The sequence below is a fragment of the Camelus bactrianus genome, chromosome 33 (genome assembly GCF_048773025.1).
Source record: "Camelus bactrianus isolate YW-2024 breed Bactrian camel chromosome 33, ASM4877302v1, whole genome shotgun sequence".
Lineage (NCBI taxonomy): Eukaryota > Metazoa > Chordata > Mammalia > Artiodactyla > Camelidae > Camelus > Camelus bactrianus.
In genome coordinates, this window is record NC_133571.1 from 22264963 (window position 1) to 22287376 (window position 22414).

Below are 22414 nucleotides of genomic sequence, written 5' to 3' on the forward strand. Positions count from 1 at the left end.
GGTGTGACCGTGAGCTTCATGGGAGCAGAAGCTCAGGCCTTACACTGCTGCGTGTGCCCTCAGGGCCCAGCAGTGCCAGGCGTGCAGGAACAGGACCGGAGCGACGCCACCGCTGTGGACTTTCATTAGGATGGACGGAGTTCTGTTAGGGGCTTGGAAAAAAGCCACCATCTCAAGAGGCTCTGTGATGATCAAAACAGCCCAAGAAATTCGCTTTGGAAATTGCTTTCCGAGCCTCAGGCACATAAATACGGTTTTATACATACCCTCAGCCATGGCAAGCCTAGCCCGTGGAGGCTGGCTTTAAAGGTGTTAGAAAGCCCACGGCTGGGCGGTGGAGGGCCAGTGTCACATGTTCAGTTTTGTTTCACAACAGGCTGTTGCGGGGGTAAAGCAGAGGGGCCGGTGGCCGTGAAGGGCCCACCCCACGGCTCCTCATGCAAGAGGATTTTTTTCTTTCTTTTCTTTCTTTTTCTTCTTGATTGAAGTTGCAGTAATTCCTGGTGTACAGCATAGTGATTCAGTTATACATCCATATATACTGCTTTTCAGATTCTTTTTCATTACAGGCCGTTACAAGATATGAATGTAGCTCCCTGTGCTGTACAGTAGGACCTTGCTGTTTATCAATTTTATATACAGTAGTGTGTATCTGCGACCCCCAAACTCCGAATTTGTCCCTCCCTTACTTCCCACTTCGGTAACCATAAGTTTGTTTTCTGTCTGTGAGTCTGCTTCTGTTTTGTAAGTAAGTTCATTTGTCTTTTTTTAGATCCCACATATAAGTGATATCATATGGCATTTTTCTTTCTCTTTCTGGCTCACTTCACTTAGAATGACGATCTCCAGGTCCATCCGTTGCTGCAAATGGCACTATTTCATTCTTTTCTACGACTCAGTATATTCCATTGCATAAATATGCCACAGCTTCTTTATTCAGTCATCTGTCGGTGGACATTTAGGCTGCTTCCACGTCTTGGCCACTGTAAATAGCGCTGCTGTGGACACTGGGGCGCAGGCGTCTTCTGGAATTAGAGTTCCCTCTGGATACGTGCCCAGGAGCGGGGCAGTCGTGTTCTCGCCAGCCCTGAGGGTGGTCCTGACGTGACCCTACCTCTGACGTGTGGAAGTTTGAGAACTGCTGCTCCGTGTCAGGTGTGTCACCATCTCTGAAACCCCCATAGTGCCGATGATGCTTTTCCATCCTAGTGGGATGATGTGTCTTCTCGGTGCTCCTCCCCACACTCCGTGCTTTTTCCACCTGTCAGGTTTCTGTTTGTTGCTCCAGGTCCTGCCCGATCGTCACTCCTCTGTGACGTGTTCTCTGTTTCTCAGTCAGAATGCCTTGCTCTCACCCTGGAGTCTTCACTGGCTCTGCCCCTGGAGTCTTGAGATGCGTTTGCTTCTGCCTTATTGTTTGTCTTCCCCACTGGACTGTGAGCTCCAGGAGAACGGTGTCAGAAATGTTTTTGTCCCAGAATCCACGGTCTGCCGTAGAATAAGCATTTTCTGAATTGACTTGGGTCAATGCACTATTTCACATGCATCGTCAGGAGAGGGCGAGGTCTGTCCTGGATGGAGAACCAGGCCAGAGACCTGTCGCATCCCACTCTTTAGGAACTTGTTGTCCCACGGCAAGTGCTCCATAGTTCCCCTCCTGCACTGGGCTCACCCCATGCTGGGTAGCTTAATTTTAGAGACATACCTAGAATGGCTAGAGAGCTCAGTTTCTCAAAAGATGGGGTATCAGGGGAGAACAGAAGAGAGGGCAGGTCTTCAGATGGTCAGAAAGGTGGTGATCGGAAAGACTCAGGACTCCTATGCTAACAAAACAAGCAGGGGCTGTCATACCCCTACGCCAACCCCTCAATGGAAAAACAGAGGCCTGTAGTTTTTGATCTGCTGGGCCAGCCAATGGGGTATCAGTGTGGACATGGCAAAACACTTTTAGCTGTGAAGCTGTTAATGAACATTTGATCTTTTTTTTTTTCACTGTCTGTAATGAGCTGAATTGTGTCCCCTAAAAATCCATACGTTGAAACCCTAACCTCTGATGTGACTGTATTTGGAGATGGGATAATTAAGGTTAAAAGAGATTGTAAGGCTGGGGCCCTGATCCTATAGGACTGGCGTCCTCATTAGAAGAGGAAGAGACACTAGGGTGCAGCCAAACAGAGAGAAAGCAGCAAGAGGACAGAGCAAGAAGATGGTCTCTGCACGCCAAGGAGAGAGGCCTTGGGAGACACCAGCCCTGCCGACACCTTGATCTTGGACTTCCAGCCTCCGGACTATGAGGAGTGGATGTCCGTTGGTTAAGCTGCCCAGTCTGTGATAGTTGTTACAGCAGCCCGAGCTGCCTAGTGCATGGCTGCTTTCATTTTTCCCTCCATCCTTTTCTTTTCCTGATTCTTATAGTCCCACCTGCTCAGTCTCCATCTTTCATTATTTTATGTTCTTTATTTCTTTGTAAAAACAACAACAAACATGACAAAAGAGTGGGAACTAATTCAGAGTCTGATTTTGAATTTTACTGGATAGCTTAGAATCAGTGAACTGGAAGTTGTGGTTGCCAGGGTAACAAATCTTCCATCTGAAACCATGTTTTCCACACTTGCATTCCATTAGAGTGCATATAAATATATATATATATATATATATATATATATATATATATATATATGTGTGCTCACAATTGCATGTCGTTTTGTAAGTCTTATGGGTCCGCCCTTCCTGATATGATTCTGGGCTTTCACTCAGTTCTAGCGTGACTGGAGACTAAATTATTAAAGAATTTAAGTGAATTCAACCCTTCTTGACTTAAGTTAGGGGCATATTTCCCGTTCTGTCTCCTATGTCTTCCCTCCACCCAAAAACTGCAAGTTCCAGAAACACGGCCTCTGGAGGGAAATCAAGAAATCCTTTGCAATGCTTTTAGCATGACTGTTTCAGTGATCTCTGGAATAGATATTGCTTGTTACACAAGTGGGGAAAATACGAGGATACATGCAACAAAAATAGAATTACTTCAGAATGAAGAGGAGATACAACTTCAATGAAATCCAATTTCATTTAGCTGATTGCTAATTTTATCCTAGTATGTGCTAGGGCTAGAGATTACCTCCTGGCCCACTACAATAACGAACCCAAGAAACAATAATGCTGAGGACAATGACAATTTAATTTTTTTTTTTTACTTTACCTTATATAGTTTTATCATCTAGAGATGATACTATGGAAGTCTCGAGGAATTAATATTCTTTTTTTTTTCATCTTCGTCACCAATTTATTTTTTTAAATTGAGTTATAGTCATTTTACAATGTTCTGTCAAATTCCAGTGTAGAGCACAATTTGAGGAATTAATATTCTTGATTCAGTTTTACAGATGAGGAAAAAGGAAAATCAGAGGAGGCATGAGATTTGCCTGATGTAGCACATAGTCAGTAACTGTAACCTTTGGGACATGAACATTCAAGTGTGATACATCTTCCACAGGCGTCTGAAAGGACTTTGGCTTTAAATATTTCTTCTTCCTCATTCTTTACCTCCTTGCCTTCTGGGATGCCAATTGCATGTATGTTAGGCTCTTTATCTGTATTCTGCATGTTTCATACTTCTGTCTGCCCTTTAGTGTTTTTTTTTTTTCCTATTCACATGTATTCAGGTCCACCAGCTTGATTTCTGCTGTGAAAGATGCTGAGTGAGTCCTTACTTTCAGACAGTGCAGTCCTAGGAATCCACTTGCTTTTTTTAACAATAGATTCCAGTTCTCAGCTGAAATTCTTCATCTTTTCAGCCATCATTTTGCCCATTTTTTTCTCTATTTTCTCTTAGATATTCATCGTACTTATTTTCAAAGTCCTTCTCTGTTAAGTCTAACATTTGGATATTTGTGGATCTGCTTTTTTGTCTATTTTTTTCTCTTGATTATTGGTCACATTTTCCTACCTCCTCTCATGTCTCATTACTTATAGTTGTTTGGCAGACCTTAGATATAAAAAAACCATAGAGATTGAAATTAAGATTACTTCCCCCCCAAAAGGTTTTGCCTTTTCCCCAGTGGGCCAGACAGCATAAGAGGCTGATCACCTTGACACCACGAGAACGCAGCCTGGGTTGTGTCTGGGCTACAGTTCAACTCAGTCCTCTGGTGGGATTTTTGTCTCCTACAAAATGTGAGACTGAGGGAGGTCTGACTCCTGGTCCAGCCACTATCTGGGCAAAGTCCCCTTGGGCTTGGGGTTGAGATCTTGCTGTATCTCTGTCACTTCTGTCCTAAAAGTTTAGCTCATTAGTCTCCACGTCACGTGGATTCAGAACCTGCCAGAGTTCTCACAGAGCCGCACTGGCTGTGCTTGCAAGCCCCTCCCACTGGTGTGACCGTCTCCCGGGGGCTTGGAGGCTCTGGGCGAATCTACTCTTTCCTGGTGGCTCAGCCCCGACGTCCAGTCTCCCGTCCACCCCAAATGCAGTAACTGTCCTGTGGGGAAGCCAGCCGTGCGCCTGGGACTCTCCTGGATCCACTCTCTCACACCAGGCTGCGGGGCTCAGACAAGCCCCCCAACTTCTCTTTTCCTCTTCACATGGTCAGCCCAGGGCTGGGCCTCAGCAGACGCCCCCAGCCCCCTGCAGGGAGGAAAGCTGGCAACCTCAGCTCCCTGTCTGGTCCCCTCCCCTCTGGAGCTGTCCTTTCTCCAGTCCCCTTTGCCTCTGTGGGTCTCCTCGCTGTTTTTAAAAATATGACTCTGTGATGTGTCTTTATCTCCCCTGGCTGTGCAGTGGGAGGAATGCCTGCCTCTGCCTACTAAATCCTACTCAGGAGCAAAAGTCCAAAAAATGCCTATTTTTAAAATCTGTTTTTTGTCAGTGAAAGTACACTGAGTCATACTGTTTTGCCAATATTTTATTATACATATTTTCAAACAGACAGCAAAGTTTAAAGAAGTTTACTGTGAACAACCCACATACTTAGTGATGTGCTGGGGAGCGGGCTCTCCAGGCAGCAAATAAAGCAAGCTCTATTTGTCTGGTTTGCAGGCTTCTGTGCTGTAGACATGCCCACCACAGACAGGTTCAGCCACCAACGTAACCTGGGGGAGAGCTGAGCAAAATCTGCTCTTGGGAGCCGGTGCAGAGACACCACTGCATAGAACCATCACCTCGGTTCTCAGACTAACATTTTGTATCCTTGTTTCATCACCTTTGTATCCAGCCCTGTTTCTACCAACATCCACCTTATTTTTTGTAAATTTCAGATGTGGTTCCCTCCAAATACTTCAGCACGCATATTAACCAGAGTTTAATATTTCTTTACAGTATTTTTTATGTAAAATGAATTCTCCGTCTTAATTGTATGTTTGCTGAGTCTTGAGTCGTGCATCTGTGAAATCCAGCCCCTATCAAGATATAAAAGAGTACATTTACCCCAGAAATTTCCCCCTAAAACTTGACCAACTAAAGCTTTCCGCTTTTCTATGAACTGTCCCTTAACCAGGAATTCTTCACTACCCTTATCAAATGATCACCCTAAATGCATGTCTTTGTATTCCATTTTGTACTCGTCAGGAGGAATAACCAGAAATTTGCAAGCATGAACTTTGAAGGTATATGCCTCGTAGGCACCTGAGAGCTTCAGGATTCATAGTGTGCACCCTCACCGACTCAGGCCAAGAAAGCATTGCAGATATCAAACGCAGATCAAGTCCACAGTCCCCAGGACAGACAAGCAGCCTCACAGCCCACCTCTTCAGACTCCGTCAGCTCCAGCTCCCACACTGAACATGTGTGAATCATTCATAACAGTCCCGTGATGTAGCTGTCATCCACGGGGAGCAAGCCTTTCCTACCTCCCACCCCTGGCTGACGCCCCCGACCGCACTTCACTTGGCAACGCATGCGTTTGGCTTCCACCTGTCATAACTCAAGGGGAAATATCAGTCAGCAGCGAAAAACACAATCCAGAAAAACACTCAGCAAGAAAAGGGAGAAAACAGTCACTGCCTTCAATTATGAGGAAGGATATTGTAGACTCAAGCAGTGTGAAATACGGACAGTGTTTAGAGTTCTGAATCGCGGATCCGTGCTCCAGATGAGGAAGGCAGGTTTGGAGAAGAGTGCGTAGAAATCTTGCACCTGAAGTGCCAAAACAGAAAATATTTTCAAAAATAATTGCATGTATCTGATGTTAACAAGGACAGTGATCAGGACGTGATGCTGCCTTTTATTATTGGAGGACGGGTAAAATCATAATATCTAACACATGTGTCATGGTTTATTAAGGTTTCGTTCTGGTCGCCTCACTTGCCAGACCTTGGGAGGACTCATGAAAGTTACAAGAAGGCTGATTTCTTTAACTGTTCGGGCTGTGTAACAATTAAATGAGTTATTGCCTGAAGCTTCCAGACTTCATGACCTCATGACCACATGACTCTCCAGTGACTCTATTTTCCAAACTGAATTTGGGTCACTTTTTTGCTAAGTAAACATTTGATACCCAGAGATATCAGAACATTCAGGAGACTAGCTGTTATTTAATTCACTCAACAAACATACATTTGTCAAGTTTTTCTAGTCTCTTTTTCACATATGCTCATAGTTATGCTTTGTAAGCTAATAGTTCATGAATAATAATTCATTTAACTGTTTTCTTCCTGCTGCACTTTTTGGTGTTTCTAATTTTTCCATGTGACAAATATTGTCACAATAAATATCATGGCATAGAAAGCTTCCTCTGTATGTTGGGTTATTACTCAAACATAGATCGAGGGGCCTAATCCTTTTTAATGCCCTTCTGCAACATCATAAAATCCTCTTCCAAAAAAGTTTGCATCAATTTATAAACCTATAAAAAATGTATGAGAGTGCCCATCTCACTGCACCCTTGCCAACAGTGAGTGACAGTAATCTTTTAGACAGTGAAAACGTGGGTAGTCCAGGAAGATCTCAGCTGGATACTAACATACCAACTTTGGAGAATTACAAAGAACGGGCTCTAATTGGTGGGTTCAGCTGCATGAAGTTTAAGGCCCCATCTAAATGTCTAGGGTTATATTTACAACTGATTTTCATTTGAACATAACTAGTTCTATCATGATGGGTTTCACAGTAAAGCAATTATTTTTCTGAAGACATTATGAAAAATTTACAGGAGAAACCTAAATGGCACGGCTAGTTCACACGACAGAGGTTGGTATAATCTTTGGTTTCTCAGGATTTAGTGGACTACAGTGGGTGTGTTTGCAAACTAATTCACGTAAGATGCAAAGTACCTGTATTGTTTAGTTATATATATGTATGTATATATCTGATAAATATAAGTAATATACATGTATTTATTACATACATGTATTAGTCAGCTCAAGCTGCCATAGCAAAATATCTTAGACTGGGTGGCTTAAATAACAGACGCTTATTTCTCAGATTTCTGGAGGCTAGACGTCTGAGGTCAGGGCAGCAGAACAGTAGGGGTCTGTTGAGAGCCCCCTTCCCGGCTTGTAGATGGCCTCCTTCTCTCTGTGTCCTCACATGGGGACGGAGGGGGTGGAGAGAGAGAGGAGGGGAGAGGAAGACAGAGAGAGAGGTCTCTTCCTCTTCTTGTAAGACCACAGTCCTGCTGGCTTTGGATCTTACTTAGGATCGTATTGAACCTGAATTACCTCCTAGAGACCCTGTCTCCAGATGCAGTCATGTCGTGGGGTAGGGCTTCGATGCGTGGATTTGTGGGGAACACGGTTCAATCCATAGCAATGTGTGTCTTTAATAATAATTTATTTTGAGGATAATATTTTAGCAATATTAGTAAATAGTATATATTTAGTAAAATATATATTTTAAAGTACAAGCCTTCAGATCAGTTTTGTTCTCAAGCTTTGGTCTCAAGCATCTTCCCGTGACCCCTTATGAAGTCTCTCTGTGCATCTTGGTTGAGATGGGAGGCTGACTCTACAAATAAACCGAGACAGACAGTGTCTGAATTCTCGAGGAGCTGGCTTCAGACTGTGTCCCTTTCAGACTAAGGGTCAGCATTAAGACCCTGTTATGGTTATCTACTGCTACGTAACAAATCATCCCCAGATGCAGTGGCTGAAAACAACAACAATAACTTTGTTATCTGTCATGGTTTCTGCAGGGGAGGAATTTGGGGAGGGCTTGGCCGGGTGATCCTGGCTGGGGGTCTCTTGTGTGGTTGTCATTAGACAGTGGTTGAGATTGGAAGACTGGACCGGGAGAGACTGGGGCATCCAGAGTCTAACCGGCTCTCTCTCTGCACATAGTCTCAGGGCCTCTCCATATGGTTTTTCTGTCTGAGTTAGTTAGTGCCTCCTTGCAGCGTGGTGGACTCAGGGCAGTCAGACCACTCGCATGGTGGCCCAGTGCTCCAGCGCCAGGGTTCCACCTCACAAGGTGATCAGCCTCTGAAGCCATGCAGTGTCACTTGCTCGACATTCTGCTGGTTACAAATGAGGCACCAGCCCATCCAGATTCAAAGGAAGGAGAATTAGCCTCCATCACTTAATGGGAGGGAGGCAAGATTCTAGAAGGGCAAATGGGGTGAATTACCGTCACGTCCATCTTTGGGAAACATGGTCCACCACAAGCCCTTTCATAGAGAATCCAGATCTGAGAAATGGATATTTCCACTAATTCTCCGTGGACAGTCCCCATCCTGAAACGTGGCACCTGGTTCTGAGCACCTGTTTCAATTGGGTGCATTGGAGGCTGTGAAGTTCGTCCTTTGAGGAGTGATCATAGGAGCTAGCTTCATTCTTCCTGGGTACGAGATGCAGGAAGAGAGGTGATCGCTGCCTTGGCACGTCTGCAGGACTGCCATATAGGAAGGGAGCGGGTTTGTTCTGGGATGCTCCAGAAGGGTGGATGATACAGGGTTTTTCAAGGACCGTGAGTCAAACTTGGAGGCTTCCTTGGCCAATTACCTCTGCACACAAACTTCTTTTAAAAGGTGTCTGTTGATTAAAAATAAAAAGTTTTCAAACCATTATACTTGATCAAATAAATGAGTGCTACAGGGGAAAAACCGGGTGCAGTAAAAGTTTATTTAATGCAAAAATAAATGAGACCTATGCCCCTCACAACAGGGGAGCCCAAATCCCAGGGTACAGGTAGCGTGCCAGTGAGCACTGCAAGACAAGGATAACTACAGTGCAATATTCGCACGTATTTTAAATTAAAAGTTCTAAGAGAATTTCCCAGGTGCAGGTAGCTGATCAGGACGTGCCCCCTCCATTCCCCGGGGATACTGGGTGGAAAAGTTTGTTGACACAGTTAAGGGCACAGGCTAAGAGCCAGGGTGCCTGGATTCAGATCCTGGCTCTGGCACTTACTAGTCATACAGCCCTGGGCGACTTCACCTTAGTTTCCTCATCTGTGAAATGGGGGTAATGCCTACCTGATGGTAAGGATGAAATAGGCTCATTTAGGTATAGAGCTTAGTAAGTAACACCTACGTGTTTATTAAATAGGTAAAACTTTAGAAGTATGAAGGCCCCTCCGTGGGAAGGTAGTAAATAGGCATTGGTCATTGCATGATCATGAGCAGAGGCTGAAAATCACACATTTTGTTAAAGGGAATTGCTCACTTGAGGGCAGGGGGAGGCATAGCCCGCCCCTCCAAAAGGAATTCGGAAAAACTAGGACTGAAGTCAAGGTCATCCCCCTGCTGGGTGGTTTTTGATGGCCTAGAGCAGGGCTCAGCAAACTTTTCCTGCAAAGCACTGAAAAGTGAATCTTTCAGGATTTGTGGGTCATGCTGTCTTTGGTGCAACTGTTAAACTCTGCCATTGCTGCCTGAAAGCAGCCGTGCATTAAAGGCGTGGTTGGACCGGATTTGGCCCACTATCCACGTCCACAGTTTGCTGACTCAAGGCTAAATCATGACCTGAGCAAGTGAGCTGAGAATCCAGTGGTTTTGATGGAGGTGCAGAGCAACAGGAAGCCAAAGGGGAGGGCAGGTGGGAACCCAGTGCCACAGCACCTCCCCTCCTCCTTGGGGGAGCTCACTCTGACTTTGAACAGGTCCTCTGTGCACGGCTGGGACGTCGGGCGCCATGCACGCTCAACGAGGAGGACCGTATCAGGAACAAGAGGGCACCGGTCATCCATTCTCATCACTGTGTGTTCCGTTACTGTATTGCAAGGTCCTTGGAAAGAAAGCCCAGGCTTTGTTTTCCTTCAGACCAGCTCCCAAGCACAGAACAATGCTGTCCATTCTGTGGACGGTCAGTGAGCCCTTGCTGACTGTCTTTATTTCTTCACCTGCAATAAGGTCTCCCCAGGCCCACGTGGAAACCTAAAAGTTCATGAGGGACTAATTCAGCGAGCCTCTTCCAGGGGAAGTTCAGTCCCCATGGGGAGTGATTACACACGGATGGAATTTCTGCACACTGCAGGGAAAGATGATCTTTGCCTTTTGGCTGTGTCGCAGTAGTAAGTGGGAGACTGATTATTTCTAAGAGCGTAGTTCTTCCCGGCACTGATAAGAATGGAATGCAGGCTACCATGGAGATGCAGGTCACTAATTAGTCCCAGAAGCCTCTCTGCCTTGAATCACTGTTACATTAATTATGCATCAAATTAGAATGTTTGCAGAGGCCCAGCGCCAACTGTGCTGCAGATGAAGGAGCGGCCCGCCCAGCACACCGCAGGGACCAGCCACGAACCCCGAGGCCTGGGCGCGCAGTGACCCGGCCTGATCTCTGACCCAGCTGCCTGCAGCCTCCGGCCTGCAAGCCTGCTGCTGGCCCAGGGAGGACCAGGGCAGAGCGGGCGGAGAGACGGCCACCCTGCAGTTCCGCCCTCCGAGCTCCGTCGTACAGAGCTGCAAACCGACACCACACAGCCATTCGGACATTTTATTTCTGCAGGAACAAATAGAGGAAACTTCCAGGTGTTTGTTGACGTAGAGACAACAAGTCTGGACTGTTGTCTGACTTTGGGTTTTTACCTCATTTTTAGAGCTGGGTCCACATGGCTGTAGCTTTGGTTACTATTCTATCTCCTTCTCCTGCCCCCTCCCCTCGCCGCTTGTGCTGTCCGGGAGCATAAAACCAAAATATACTAGATGCTTGGTTGTAAAATAAACAGATGATAAATAGCAGGCTCTGTGCCTGTGGGGTTATAATTCCATCGAGGGCCTGAGTTGAAGTCATAAACTACAAGAAGTGAAGTGTGACCCACAAATGGCCTTCAAGATGGAATTACAGCCCCATAATTCAAAATGGACCTTTGAAAAAATAATTCTCAAAACCTAGTTTTAATATGGGGACAGCTTCCTGGTTGTAATGACATCTCCTGATGAGCTCGTCAGTAAGCAAGTAACTCCTCCGTGTTCATCTGTGATTCTGTATTATTTGTTGATATTGGGGTGAGCATCCTACCTGGTCTCTCAGAGGTGACGATGGAACCAGGCAGTGGTGCCCCAAACAGAACCACAGAAAGGGAGGCTCGCATCCCACAGTGAGAAAGTTCGCCGCCAATGAACGTAAGTGACCTTGGGACTGAGAGGACGAAACGTTGGCTCCTGACCGCAGGGGGTATCCTCTCTTGCCTCTGAATTTCACACCTTCATCTCCCATCTCTTCACTTGTGAGCTCATGTAAGGATTTGGGTTATTTATTTTCTAAATGGGGATTTTCCAGAAATCTTTCTATCCATGACCATACAATTGACTCCTTTCACCCATTTTGTCTACCCTCCAGCCTCCTTCCTCTCTAATAACCACTAATTTTTTGTGTTTTTTAACCTATGAGGTTGTTTCTGTTTAATTTTGTTGGTTGGTTGGTTTTGTTCTATTTTGTTTTGTTTTAGATTACACATATGAGTGAAATTATATGGTATTTGTGTTTCTCTGTCTTGACATATTTCACTGAACATAATTCTCTTAAGGTCCATCCATATTGTCAAAAATGGCAGGATTCCTTTGTATGTATTTATATCACATCTTCTTCATCCATTTATCCATTAATGGACACTTAGGTTGTTTCCATATGTTGGCTATTGTAAATTATGCTACAGTAAACATAGGGGTGCAGATATCTTTGAATTAGTGTTTTCATGTTCTTTGGATAAATACCCAGAAGTGGGACAGCTGGGTCATATGGTAGTTCTGTTTTTAATTTTTTGAGGACTCCCCTTACTGTTTTCCATACTGGATGCATCAACTTACAGTTCCAACAATGTGTAAGAGTTCCCTTTTCTCCACATCCTCCCCAGCATTTGTTATTCCTTGTCTTATCAATAATAGCCATTCTAACAGGAGTGAGGTGGTAGCTCATTGTGGTTTTGATTTGCATTTCTCTGATGATTAATGAGCATCTTTTCATGTGTATTTTGTCCATTTGTATGTCTTCTCTGGAAAGATGTCTGTTCAGATCTTCTATTTTTTAATTGGATTGTTTGGTTCTTTGATATTGAGTTGTATGAGTAATTTATATATTTTGGATATTAACCCCTTATCAGATACATGATTTTCTAATATCTTCTCCCACTCAGTAGGTTGTCTTTCCACGTTGATGAAAGGGAATCTTCACCGTGCAGGAACTTTTTAGTTTTACATAGTCCCACTTGTTTATTCTTGGTTTTGTTTCCCTTGCCTTTGGAGTTAGATCCACAAATGCATTACTAAGACTGATGTCAATGAGGTTATCACCTATTTTTTATAGGAATTTTATAGTTTCCGATATGACTTCCAAGTCTTTAATCCATTCTGGTTAATTTTAGTGTATGGTATAAGACAGTGATCTAGTTTTATTCTGTTGCATTTGGCTGTCCAGTTTTCCCAATAGCATTTATTAAAGAGTCTGTTCTTTCTCCGTTGTGTGTTCTTTGCTCTTTTGTCTTCAATTAATTGCCCATACATGTGTGGGAGGATGGAGTAGTCCCTGTCAATTAGGTCAAGGCGGTCAGTAGTGTTGTTCAAGTGTTCTAGACCCTTATTTTCTGTCTCTTTGTATATCAGTTATTGAGAAAAGGATTTAAAAATTTCTAACTATCCTTGTAGATTTGTTTACTTCTTTTTATTCTATCGGTTTTGCTTCATTTATTTTGAAGTTGTTAGGTATTATTAGGTACATCTACATTTAGGATTGTTACGCCCTCATGATGAATTGACCCCTTTGTTATCATGGAACCTCCCTTTATCCTGGGTAACATTATTTGTTCCACTTTGTTGATATTAATTACAGCCACTCCAGATATCTTTTGGTTAGTTTTTGCATGGTATTCTTTTTCCATCCTCTTAGTTTTAACTTTTCTGTATCTTTATACATAAAAGAGTATCTTGTAGGCAGAATATAGGTGTCTTTCTTTTTAAAATCCAATCTGATAATCCCTGATTTTTAATTAAAGTATGAAAATATTAGTATTTCTTGTGCAGGTCTGCTGTTGATGGATACCTTCGGCTCTTATTTGTATGAATTTTTTTTTTTTCCATTTCTAACATTCTGTTTTGTCTCCATTTTTGAAAGATAATTTTCCTGAGAACACAATTCTATGATAACAGTTTGTTTCAGCATTTAAAGGTGTTGCTCTGTTGTCTTTTGGTTTGCACATCTTATCATAAGAAGTCTGCTGTCATGTTTGTCTTTATTGCTCTGTATGTGACGTACCTTTATCTCAGGCTGATTTTAAGATTTTCTTTTTGTCTTTGTTTTTTAGAGATTTGATTATAATCTACTTTGACAGGGTTTTCTTTATATTTATTCTGCTTGGTTTCCACGGACTTTTTCTCTTTTTCAGATGTGTGGGTTTATAGTCTTCATTAAATTTGGTAAACTTTTAGCTACTATTTCTTCATATATGTCCCCCCCTCCTCCCTGGGACTCTAACTATACATATTAGTGTTCTTTAATACTGTTGTGTGGGTACTATATATTGTTTTAATTTTTGGTCAACCTTTTCTTTGTGCTTAATTTTGAACATTTTCTATAACTATGTCTTCTGATGGTTTACTGATCTGTTCTTCTATAGCATCTAATCTGCTCTTAGTCTCGTCAGTATATTTTTGTTTCAGATAGTTTGATTTTCTTCTCTAGAAGTTCCATTTCAAGTTCTCACTGTCTTTTAAAAACCTTTCTTTTGGCTCCTCATCATGTTCATGTCTCCCACTCCTTCTTAAGCACATTAAATGTATTTTTCATAGCTGCTTTTAAGTCTTTGTTTTCCAATTTCTGAATTTCTATCATTTCTGATTCTGTTTATTGACCTTTTCCTGGTTATGGGCCATATGGTTCCACTTTTTTGCATACCTGATAATTTTTTTACTTGATGCCACACCTTGTGAAATTTTACACTGCTGAGTGCTGGGGTGTGCCATATTTCTTTTAATAGTGTTCAACTTTGTTCTGCATCCAGTTAGAGCAGTAGATGCCTCTGGGCAGTGGTGAGATTGGAGTGTTGGTTACACAGGTGTGTATTTGTCACAAAATTCACCAAAATATACACTTAGGATTTGTACATTTTACTGTATGTAAATTATACTCAATAAAAATATTTTTAATGTTATACATGCTCATTTAAAAATTTTGAAGTAACCCAAATATATAGAGAGCAAAAACTAAAAGTTCTATTTCACTCCTCCTCAATTATCTCTTAATTATTTCTTCTTGCCCAGAGTCTCACTAGTCATGTAACTAGTTAAATCATTTCCTATCCCTCCTTCAAAATATTTACCTATGGATTTATAGATACAGCATTAGTGGGGAGAGTACAGCTCAGTGGTAGAGCATGTGCTTAGCATGCATGAGGTCGTGGGTTCTATCCCCAGTACCTCCAATAAATAAATGACTAAATAGAGCATCATTGTTAAGATAACAGGCTCTAAAAATCAGACTGCCTCAACAAAACCGTGATTTTACTACTTACTAAATTAGTTTTGCCCAGCCTTGAACATCATGTAAGTGGCCTTATGAATACGTATCAATATGTGTCTGATCTCCTTCCCTCGTTGTCATCTTTTAGGTTCATTGATGTTATTTTTTGTATTAATAGTTTATTCCTTTTGATTGTATTCAGTTGTATTTACCATTCTGTAATAATACCACAGTTTGTGTATCCCTCCTCCGGTTGGCAGTGATTTGGGCTGGATCCAGCTGGGCGGTCACAATAAAAGTTTCTGGGAACACTCTTGTCTACATTTTTGGTGGGCATATGTTTTTGTTTTTCTCAGGTAAATATTTAGGAGTGAACTTGCTGGTTTAAGTTTAAGTCTATAAAAACCTGTCTATTTTTGGAAGTGGTTGTACCATTTGCCTTTAGCAAAGTGTGAGAGTTCCAGTTCCTCTACATCCTTACCAGCGCTTGGGTCAGTTTTTGTTTTTGTTTTCTTAAATTTTAGCCATCCTGGTATGGAGTGATGTCTTCGGTGGCTTTAATGTCTATTTCCCTGATGACTGATGATGCTGGTCTTGTCTTGTGCTTATTGGACCCTCACATGTCTTTCTCTGTGAAGTACCTGCTCAAATTCTTTGCTCATTGTTCTGTTTGCTAACAGTGTAAGACAGGTACCCCCATAACTCAGTGGCATAAGCAACAGGTTTTAATTTTGTTTACAAATCTTCACTTTGGGAGGGGTCCATTTTGAACTCCTGATTCTGCTCCACATGCATCGGCTGGGGCAGCGTGGCTGGGGCTGGAATGTTCACTCCAAGATGGTCCAGCTGCATGCCTGGCAAAGTCGGTGCTGTCGGCCGGGACCTCAGCTGAGGCTATCCCCCCGAAGCCTGGCTTCCTTTTCCTTTGATATCACTAATGGGAAACCAGAATGTATAAAAAAGAAATTATTTCAAACATTTCAATTATATTTTCAGATGGACTTTACAGTTTCTTTTCTGCTCAAATTGGGCACCCAAGCCCAAGGAGTACTTCATGTGTTGGGGAGGTCGTCCCAGGGTGAACACGGCTCAGCTTCTCGGGACACCCATTTTACCTATGCAATTTCGGGTAAAATCACATTTATCTTCTATTAAAATAAACTTAGATAAATTATGGTCTAGAATACAAATATCATCTGAATATTTAAAGTTAAAAATGACAGTTAAAAAAAAGTCCTCCTGGGAAAGAAACCTTAGGGCAACTATCTCAGGTACCGGGGGATGAAGCCTTCCCTCCTCTGGGACCGTGAAGGAAAAGTTTGAGAAGTTCTGCAGACTGACTGGGCGAGGAGTCTGAGGTCCTGCTCTTTATTTAAGATCTGCAGCCATGATCGATGCCATCAAAGTGCTCTATTTACCCAGACACCTGCTCTGTTTATTTCATTTTAGTCACAGAATGAACAGTTTTTACCATGTGTGAGGTGCTACCCTCAAAACTGTTCATCTGTGCCTCAGAACATTGTTGGTTGAGAGAATCTGAAGGAAATAACTGTTTCTCTGACCCTCCATTGAGTCAAGACACAGCCAGCAGCCTGCCCTGCCCTTCCAGATGCAGACAGAAGTGAGGTCACCGCAAACCGTTCCTCCCAGCTGACCGCTGAGGGGTCCTCCAAGGGATAGTCTTTCATTGTGTTTAGGGGTCCCAGGTAGTCTGCCTCCCACCACGGGCCATCACAGCATCTAACGCACCAGCCCTCTGAGGTAGGACGGTAGTGGCGTTGACAGACCACTACTTTGAACGATGAGACGGAAGAGAGGGAACTCCTTTCTTAAGCCATTTATCACTCAAAAACAACTTGATTTAAACTAGCTGGCCGTGATTTTCAAACATGTCCTTAAATTCTTAAACACTGTTACCATCAAAAGGTGGGATCTGATCCCCCTTCCCTTGGATGTAGACCAGCCTTAGTGACCCACTGAACTGAACATAATTATGTAGAACTGATACTGTGTTACTTTTCATACTAGAGCAGGGACGGCAACACATTTCCCAGAGAGTGAGTCTTCCCTTTCTCTGTCTGTCTCTCTCTCTCAGTATGCGTCCTTGGAGCCCTGAGCCAACGTACAAGAAATCCAGCAACATGTAAGACATCAAGCTGCCCTGCTGGAAAGACTGCGTGGACGTAGAGAAAGACGCTCTAAGGCCCAACCATTCCGGCCACCGCTGCCCAAGACTTCCCAGTCCAGGTGAGTGAGGAGCTTTCAGAGGGGTCCTGCCTTTGAGCTGCCGGGGCTGCTGCCAGGTGGAGCAGAGATGAACTGTCCTGCTGAGCCCTGCCCAAGTCGCAGACTCCCAAGCAAGTAAATGTTGTGCTGTTGTTTTAAGCCACTAAGTTTTGAGGTGGTGTGTTCGGTAGTAACAATAGATCCATGGACTCTTTCCTGTTGCTTAGCAACACTGAGGAAATGGGACATAAGTATATAAAGTGCTGACTGTAGACAAAAGGAGTGTGGTAGGGAGAGCCCAGGATCACAACGCACTAAAAGAGAGAAAGGGACTGAAAATCGGTAAATTGCTTCCACAGAGATCATTTGCAATAAATATGTCTGATTACCAAACCTTGGGCGTTTTAACTTGGAAGGGATCTAGGGCTCATAAAACTCAACCCGTTTTTTTTTTGAAAGTGGTGGCTCAAAGAGTTGACTGACTTGGGTAGGATTCCAGAACCAGATGGGGGCCCAAACCTCCAAACCGCCACTGACTGCACTCTCTCTTTCTCAAGGCATGTATCATAAAAGTCACCAATTTTGCAAAAGACAAGGACGAAATCAAAAACGCCAATACAAATGCAGCGGCAGCAACAAAAACACCCCATGGCCTGCCTGGCTGCTGCTGAAAGCCATTGTCCTCGCTGAGCCTACCTGCCCGCCTTGTCCCTACACCCAGGTCCTTGACGGGTGAAAGGACAGGAAGCCGCTGGAGGATTTGCAGTCCCAGCTCTTCAGGCAGGAAAGAGAGTAGGTCTCTGCACCCACTGTTATCTCACCCAAAACAGCAACACTTTGTCAAGTGTTCACCCTGTGTCACCAACAGTGCTAAGTACTTTGTGTGCATCAGATTTACAGGGGTGTGACTTACATGGACTAAAAGCGCAGTATTAAAGGCTGAGTTAGCTCGGTGACTTTGACAAATGTATGGACCTGTGTGGCCACCGCCATAGTCAAGATAGAGAACGTTTCCATCCCCCTCACCTCTGAAAACTTCATGCTCCTTTGCAGATAATCCCCTCCCCTCGTACCCAGGGCCCCTGAAATTCCTTCTGTCACTAGAATTTATTCTAGAATTTCATATAAACAGAATCGTACAGCATGTAGTCTTCCAGATTCCTCCATGTGATTGTGTGTACGAGGGCTTGCGGCTTCTCATTGGTAACCAGTGTTCAGCGTATAGATGCACCGCACTTTGCTTGTGCACCCTGTGGTTGGTAGGTCGGGGCTTGTCTCCAGTCTGGGGCAGTTATGAATAAAGTGCGAGGAACATTCTTGTGGAAGTCTTCATGGGGACATACGCTTTCACTTCTCTTAGGTAAGTACGTAAGGGTGGGTTACATGGTGAGTATATGTTTACTTTATAAGAAACTGTCAAAATGTCTTCCAAAGCAGTTGTATCATTGTACATCCTTAACAGATATTTGCGAGAGTTCCAGTTGCTCCGCAGATTTGTTTTCTAGTGGGCGTGTGGTAGTATCTCATTGTGGGATTAATTTGTATTTCGCTGGCAGTTAATGGTGTGAAAATTTTCATATCTCTGTTTGCTACTTACATAACTTTTGGGGAGAGTCTCTTTTCAAAATATGTGAAATTTGTTTCTGTATCCGTAGGGCTTTAATTAATGAAGTATTCTTTGGTACTGCAGAAATCACGTGCCAAAGTGTGTAACTGAAATTTGGCATACCGTAATCATTTATATTCGGCAGTGTTTTGAGACAAAAGAGGTAGTTAAACAACATATGGTCCACACCCTGAGTCCCAGACATCACAGCACCGTTGTGTATTTTGTGTGAACATTGAGATACAAAGAAAAGTCTCAGAAATAGACTAAAGAAATGTTAGGGTGCTTAGAGGTCGTTTTCATCATTAGGATAAAGATGCCATGAAAAAGAAAGATAAGCCTAGGAACTATTTTTGGTAGAAAATGTATAGAAATTGTTGAGGAGCGGTAAACAAGGTAAGTGGGGGGAGCCCCACGGCGATACATGTTGAAGCGGTTGATTTAATGGTTTTATTCAGAGACAGGACTCTGTTAAAACAAAGCAAGGAGTTTAAGCGTCTCCCCTCCCCTCCAAAACAAGTAGACCTGGAAAAACAACCAAAAACCACGGTTTCAGGGTTTGGCAAATCAACCAGAGACAAACAAGAAACTGAGAAATGTTTATTCATGGAAATATGTTAGAACTTTGGATGAGAAAAGTGGAAGTGCACAGAGAGTCTGCAGCCCTCTTGCCTGGAACTGTTCCTCCCCCACACCCCCTCCAGAAGCTTGGTCAGTGAAGTACTCGTACCAGGGCGGGACTGCCCTGTGGAGACCACTCCTAGAGGGGGCTGACTTACTTGGGCTGAGGGCCAAACCCATTCCTGGCAGCGTTATCGGTACCAGAGTAGCATATGTGATAGAAGTAAACAGGGGGTTCCCATAGCTCTGCTAACCTGAGTTTGCAGACCCAGTTATGGCAAGCGACAGACCAGTCAAGAACTTAACAAGGAGATGCTGGAAATGAGAGAACCATAGAAGAGATAGGCAAGGGCTCCATACCTCCCTGGGTGAATGGGAAATGGTGCTCATCTTTACGGGGGACCCAAGGAGGTCCCGAGGAAAGTAAAGCCTAGGCAGGCTTGAAAACAGCCTGAAGTTGAATGCTTCCTTTAACACACACACACAAACACAAACAGATCTGTCAGCAGAGGGTGGAAGCCTTACAGCTCAAGGTTCTTGAGCACAACCTCTCAGGAATCAGTGACTTACCAGTAAGCTATGCAGACGCAGGATGACGGATAGGAAGCTAGGCAGAAAAACAAAATGAGAATTTCAAAACGGCTGAGCAGAGACATTCTGGCTGCACATCTCAGGGAGGTAGATTCTGCAGATTAAGTCCAAATAAGTTACTAATAACAACAAACTATGGTTTGTTTGCTTCTATATAGAAAACAAACTGATTACCGAAGGGGAAAGGGCTGGGGGGATAAATTAGGGGTTGCGGATTAACAGACACATGTTACTAAAGAGAAGACAGATAAACAACAAGGACCTATTGTATAGCACAGGGAACTGTATTCAATTTCTTGTAATAACATAATGGAAAAGAATCTGAAAAGAAAAAAAAAATGTATGTGTATGTATAACTGAATCACTGCTGTACACCTAAAACTAACATTATAAATCAACTACAATTTTATAAAAAAATTGAAAAACAACAACCACCTCATGGAAAAAAATATAATCCAGAAGTGTTACAATATATATGGTCTACAGTGTCAATTTTCAAGAAAACATCACAAGATATTCAAAATAACAGGAAAATGTGATCCATTCTCAGGAAAACAAAATCCATAGAAACTCACTCTGAAAGGGCCCAGATGTTATATTTAGCACACAAAGACTTCAAAGCAGGTCTTGGAATGTATTTAAAAAATTAAATAAAAGTATGATGACAATGATCCTCGAATAGGAATTCTCAATAGAGAAACAGAAACAATAAAGAGGAACAAATGGGAATTCCAGAGAGACACAAATCCAATCATATCAACAATCACATTAAGTAGTCCATTAAATAGATTAAACACTTCAATGAAAATGGTGAAATCAGACTAGATACAAAAGAAAGATTCCGCTATGTGCTGATTACAAGCGACACACTTCAAAGTAAAAAATAACAGCAAGATTGAAAGTTTAAGAATGGAAAAGACACATACAAACAGTAAACAAAAGAGAGCTGGAGTGGCTATATCTATTAATGTCAAACAAAACAGACTCAGAAAATGCATATTAGTAGAGATAAACAGGGACATTTCATAATAATAAAAGGGTCAATACATCAGGAAGATACAATGATTTTAAATGTATATTCACCTAACAAGCCCTAAAATACAAAAAGCAAAAATTGAGAGAATTTAAAGGAGACAGAGACTATTCAATATTTATAGTTCAAAATTTCAAGACCCTTGATATTGATAGAACAAGCAGAAGGTTAAGAAAGATATAGAAGATTTGAAAAAACAGTTGACCAACATGATCTAACTGATATTTATAGAACACTTTACCAGAAGTAAGTACAAAATACATTCTTTCAAGGGCACGTAGAACATTCTCCAGAAGACATCATATGATAGGTCTTAAGTTTCCGTGATTGTAAAAGGACTGAAGTTACTCAAAGCACGTTTTCCAACTGCAATAAAATTAAGTTGGAAAGCAACAACAGAAATCTGAGAAATCTCCAAATATCCGAAAATTAAACAACACATTTCTAAATAACCCAGATCAAAGAAGAAATCACAAGGAATTAGAAACTATTTTGAGCTAAATGAAGATAACGTATAAAACTTTATGGGATACAGATAAAGAAGTGCTTAAAGGGAAAGTTCCAGCTTTAAACATGTGTATTAAACGTAGTCCCAGCTTAGAAAAGCCATTGTTATAAATCAGAAAAACCCTTGTTGTATGAGCAGATCCTAGACTTTGTTGGTTCAGTGCTGGTACGTCTTTGCCAAAGGTTTTTAAAGACTTTAAATACATATAAATGTATTTTTATATATATATATATATATATATATATATATATATATATATATATATATATGCATGCATATGTGTAAGTGCATATAATACATTGCAAGGTGCTTTATCAAGGAAAGGTCTTGTAGATAACCACTGGTGTGTTTTGAATTTCTATCTATTCATGAGGCACTGGGCTAAGCATTTTATACACATGATTTCATTTAATATCTATAACAATCCTATGACATATTATTAAGGAAAATAAGGCTTAGAACATTTATAACTTGACTCCATTAACATGTTAGATACACAGCAGAACTGGATTGAAATCCAGGTCTCTTGGAAGGCAAAGCCAGTGCTCTTAAAGTTTGCTCTAATCACCTCCCTTTTCAGATTTCAGGGCTTTTATTCTAGGGCCTAGATTTCACACATTCTTCAGCCATGAAGATTAAGATGAGAAATTCCTGTGTCTCATCCTTGCAGACCTCTGATAGAAGTGTGCAAATTCCTGTGAACAAAAAACATTGCCAGCCATATCAGTAAACAAAGGATGCTGTGGCCATTCAAATCATCAGCCATCACCGCCATCCCTTCCGGTGAGCAGAAGGAACTCAGGATGCAGACAAGCAGGCAGCCTGGCCTCTTCTGCGACCCCCAGTGGTGCCCCCTGAGGGAACTCAGGATGGAAAAGTACAGGACACTGGCCCTAGATTGCTAGGTGTGTGTTAAAGGAATAATTTCCACGGGCACAGACCTTTTCACCTTCCCTTACATGGAAAAGCGCTAAATTCCTTAACTTGAGATGTCTGCTTTTCTTTA

At 42.5% G+C, this 22414-nt stretch overlaps 1 long non-coding RNA gene across 2 annotated transcripts in view; it reads left to right on the top strand.

Moving 5' to 3' along the window:
- Nucleotides 1–22414, top strand: part of LOC123617668 (uncharacterized) — a 103332-nt gene that overhangs the window by 32033 nt on the left and 48885 nt on the right. For both annotated transcript variants that reach the window (XR_012503789.1, XR_012503788.1), the window contains exon 3: nucleotides 16919–17070. This is a non-coding gene — a long non-coding RNA (uncharacterized LOC123617668). The remainder of the gene's footprint in view (nucleotides 1–16918; nucleotides 17071–22414) is intronic.